The sequence below is a fragment of the Asparagus officinalis genome, chromosome 4 (genome assembly GCF_001876935.1).
Source record: "Asparagus officinalis chromosome 4, Aspof.V1, whole genome shotgun sequence".
NCBI lineage: Eukaryota > Viridiplantae > Streptophyta > Magnoliopsida > Asparagales > Asparagaceae > Asparagus > Asparagus officinalis.
In genome coordinates this window covers 4966369-4971509 of record NC_033797.1, presented here as the reverse complement: position 1 = coordinate 4971509, position 5141 = coordinate 4966369, and the positions used below count along the sequence as shown (strand labels likewise).

At 28.7% G+C, this 5141-nt stretch overlaps 1 non-coding gene across 1 annotated transcript; it reads left to right on the top strand.

Annotated features, from left to right (window-relative positions):
- TRNAF-GAA lies at positions 3263–3335 on the top strand. Its single transcript has one exon. It is a non-coding gene; the product is annotated as a tRNA-Phe (tRNA).

The following is a 5141-nucleotide window of genomic DNA, read 5'->3' as shown; positions in this document are numbered from 1 at the left end:
TATCCTGCCGTCCATTTTTTTAAACGGATGCGGGTTTAAATTTGGTTTTTAACCATCTATAAAAAGCTTATGATAGAGTAACTAGAGAGGTAATGTGATGTGTGTTAGAAAAAACATGTACCTAGTATATATATTGATGTGATTAAAGACATATATGATAGAATAACAACTAGAGTAGGAACTAATGAATGAGAGACTAAACCATTTTCTATTATCATAAGTTTACACCAAGAGTCAGCTTTACGTCCTTATATTTTTGCATTAGTTATGAACCAACTTGCTAAGCACATTCAGGATGAAAATCTCATGGTGTATGTTATTTGCTGATGATATAGTATTAGTTGATGAAACTAGAAGAGACGTTATTTCTAAAGTAGAAAGATGGAGACAAGCTCTTGAGTCTAAGGGGTTGTTTGGTTGCACACTTTTTTAGAAAACTTTTCTCAAAATATCTGACTATGACAAATTTGTAATTAAAAGTTTTTCAGATATTTCTGTAAATTGTGTTTGGTTCAACAAAAAATTTACAGAAATATTTTCTATAAAATATCAAAACCTACCAAATTTTACAAAAAGCAATTTCCTCTCAAAATGAGAGGAAATCACCAGAGAAATCTGACACATACCATATTTAATTAAAAACCTACCAAATCTTGTTATTTTCTATAAAGTTATGAGCTATTTTCTTATTTTGAACCAAACAAGCAAAATACATACAAAAAACAAGAAAATTGGTACTTTTTTATTTCTCAAAACTTTTCCTATAATTTTTTTAAAAAATACAAGGAAATCATATTTTAGGTGGAAAACATTTCCTATAATTTCTAGAAATTGAACCAAACACCCCCTAAATGTTTTAGAATTAGTAGAACAAAAACAAAATATATGGAATGCATTTTTAGTAAAAGTAGGAAAGAAAGACAGGATATGGTACATATTGATGGCCAAAAAATACCTAAAACTAATCATTTTCGCTATTTAGGATATATCATTAAGCATGATGATGAGATAGAGGATGATGTTGTGCATCGAATCAAATCGGGATGGTTGAAATGGAGGAGTGCTTCGGGAGTCTTAGGTGATCATAGAATATCAATAAAACTAAGTACAAAATCTATAGAACGGTTATAAGACCAACTATGTTTTTATGGGTCAGAATGTTGGGCAATTAAAAAACAACATGTTCAAAAAATAAGTGTAGTAGAAATAAGAATATTACGATGGTCTTGTGGTATACATTAAAAGATAGGATAAGAAATGAGTGCATCCGTAGTAAATTAGAGGTTGCGCCTATTGAGGATAAAATGAGAGAGAATAGATTAAGATGGTTTGGTCATGTACAAAGAAGACCCCTTAGTGCACCGATTAGGAAAAATAATAATATTAGAGTTAATGGGGTTAGGCGATATAGAGATTGACCTAAAATGACTTGGTTAGAAACAATTAAGAAGGATATGATTAAGACTAACGTAACAGAAGAAATTGCTCGTAACATAATGGAATGGAAAAATAGGATTCATGTAGCCAACCTTAAACATTTGGGATAAATGTTTGGTTGTTGTTGTTGTTGTTGTATGCAGGTTTAAATTCGTTATATCTGTACCCGAATCTGGCACTTACCAACTACTTGACACGAGTCTCGTTTGATACGTAGGAATCGAGTGGAGCGAGAATGGAACAGAGCGAAGAATATAATGAAATTAGTATAGGAATGAAATACTCCTTTTCATTCTCACGTTTAGGTGCAATTTAGAAAAATAATACGGGAATGTACATGTTTGAAAGCTATGTTTTTTTTTCACTTAAGTGAAAATGCTCATTCCTTACCATTTCAAGTAGAAATGAGTACTTTTGCTTTCAAAATGAAGTTGTGTTTGTTTAGGGTCTGTTCGGTTATTTCCTAAAAAACCAAAAAAAAAAAAAAAAAACCAAAAAATCTCAAAAAGTACAATTTCACACATTTCCATCCCTAAAACTCACCCACAACATCTAATAAAATATTATTTTTATCCAACAACTCATCCACCATATCTAATAAAATATTATTTTCATTCAACAACTTATCCATCACATCCACCACATCTAATAAAATATTATTTTCATCCACAACATCACCCAACTCATCTCATCTCATATTTAAAAATCACTCACATCATCCAATAAGATTGTGACAACTCATCTCATCTCATTAATATTTTATTTCTTTGTTTTCCTCTCAAAAAGCTAGGAAAATAATTCCCTTAAATGCGGGTCACATCATCCAATAATATAATGATAACTCATCTCATCTCATCTATTTTCTTATTTTTAAGAAATAACCAAACAAAAGAAAACAACCTATTACAAGAAATATGTTTCTTATAATTCATTTCCTTATTTTTTTCGCCAACCAAGAAATCTCAAAATAAGTTTTCTTAAAAAAACACTCACATCATCCTATAATAAGATGACAACTCATCTCATCTTATCTTCATTTCTTTGATTTCCTTCTTTTTTTAGCAAACCAAACACTCCCAAAATAATTCTTCTTAGAAATAGTTTTCTATTTCTTTGATTTTTCATTTTTTTAAGGCAAACGATCAGACCCTTAAAAGAAATGAGAAATGAGAATTGACATTCTATTCTTATTCATTTCCATGTACCAAACAAGCAATTCCAATGTGTAAATACCTTAGTTGTACGCCCTAACAAAATACACATTTGTCCATCCACGCCATTTATCTAAATACTTATCTACATGCCATTTCACGTTAAACTTATGAGTATCATGATTAGACGATTTCTATAAATAGATACGGGGACAGGTCAAGGATTGTTTTTCATGTGGGATTATGAGGGGCACATATAATTATATATATATATATAAATTAATAAATTATATATTATAGACTTTACCAGTAGAAAATTTAAATTATACAATAATTGCAAACATCTATACACATAATGCTTTTAACTATCGTTTTCATATCAATATATAGTCATTATAATTTTTGCTCCAAGAAACGTATTAGCAAAATACTAGCAGCTTACCAAATTTAATTGGGATGGATTGGAGCCATATATTAAAGTTGTATGCGAGCGACTACTTAAGTAGTAAAACCCTTTTTTCTCCTCTTTACTATCAGTGGAAAAATTGGCTTTTGCGTGCCAAAGGCGATCTAGGAATCAGCATTAACGCAATTCTGTTTTTCGGAATGTGAGACAAAAAATCTTTTTTGGGAAAAACGAAATAGTTTAAAAGTTGAAGAGATTAAAATAAACTGCGGGGATAGCTCAGTTGGGAGAGCGTCAGACTGAAGATCTGAAGGTCGCGTGTTCGATCCACGCTCACCGCAATTCGAATTAATATTACTTTTTTGCAGAAAATTAAACCTATTTTTCAATTTTTGCAGCAAATTAAACGTATTCTTTTAATTTGCATTTCAAGTCCAATGTTTAATTTGTAAGAACCATTCTTTTATTATCCTTACAAATTTGAGCAGATGCATCTCGCAAGTCACAAGTTAGCATTTAATGCATGTGCAAGTTTTTCTTACGAAATTTCATTCCTCACTGAAAATGTAGCAGACATTTATTTTATCCCTATTTCATAATTCTTTTAAGGAAGCATGCCAATGTTTTTAGTTTGAAACTCATGTAAGGGAAAATGGAAATCATATGCTGTATCGTTCTTGAGTATTGAATTACTTAGTTTTTGGCACACGACAAATTCAAGCTAAACAAGCATAGAAACACTTACAATAAAGAAAACATGTAACAAAACATTATATCGTGCTGATCACTTTTTTTGTTTCGTTCTCAATTAAAATAATTATATTACGGAAATTATTTTATAGAAGAAGATATTTTAAAATGATAAATCATTTTTTTTTGAAACTTCTTCATCACCTCCAAAAAGTATATTTTTAATAAAAATATAGTTTTGAAAATCGAAAGCATTTTTAAAAATTTTTTTCCCAACTGATGAACATCTCTAAATGAAAAAAAGAAAGTAATGCATATCTTAAACTTTATTCTTCAAATAACTAAATTTGTAAGAAGAAATCGGTAATATTTCTAACTGTGCGGACTTAACAACAATCTGCCCCACTTTATAGCATTTTGTTATATTTATCTAAAAAACATGCTGTCATTGATAAAAAAAATGGGCAAACTATGATAAACAACTACATGTTAACAACATTACTGATACAATATGAAAATAATATAGTGAAAGTTGATACTTGTCTATGGAAATATATGTACTTCATGCAAATTTTATCAACTAGCAACAATTTAAATATAATCAATAGCATGAATTAACAATTATAATAGGCAGTAATATTACCTTAGTGCAGGTATCTTACGCTAAAAAATTTATACTATTGAAATTTCGGATCTAAAAAATATCTATTTCTTTGGATAAAGAAAAATAAAATGAACAACTAATTGATCATATTGCATCACATTTTGTCATCATTATTTCCCTTCTTTAGTTTAGCTATTTGGTATCAGACGCAATTAAAAATATATGACTATAAGTCAATGTAAATGTTTTAATGGTTTATTTGTTTATAGTATTGTTTAGAGAAGAAAAGTTAATTGGGTTCTTTTTCACCTTTACCTATTTTATTTACATATATGAAAAAATTATGTATTCAGATTTCTTCAGTTAGGTGGTAAATGGGGAGGAACCAATTTCTCTAATACCACCCTTTATCTGTAATCCAAAGGACAAGATAACACCACATGTGACTATCATAATTAAACTAGTGGTTTTAAAAACTACCATGATGAATTTGGTAATTATTATTTATTTTTAAGAAAATAAAAAATTTAGAATCTTTTCGATTTAATTTTGAGATAAAGAAAGTGGATGTTTGACAAATTATGATTAAATACGATACATACAATTACAAAAAAAGGAAGAAATATAAGAATTATAAATATAAATAAATACAAAGTAAGTAAATAAATTAAAATTTTCAGCTCAAAAAAGTAAATAAATTAAATTCAAGAGGAAGTTGTTTTGATCACATCTAATTGGAGAGATTAATAGGAGAATTGATTGTAGGAATATTTAAATTTGTTAAAATTAAATAATATCTACCAAATCCATTATAATAGTTTCTGAAACTACTAATTTTAATTGTCGTAATCCA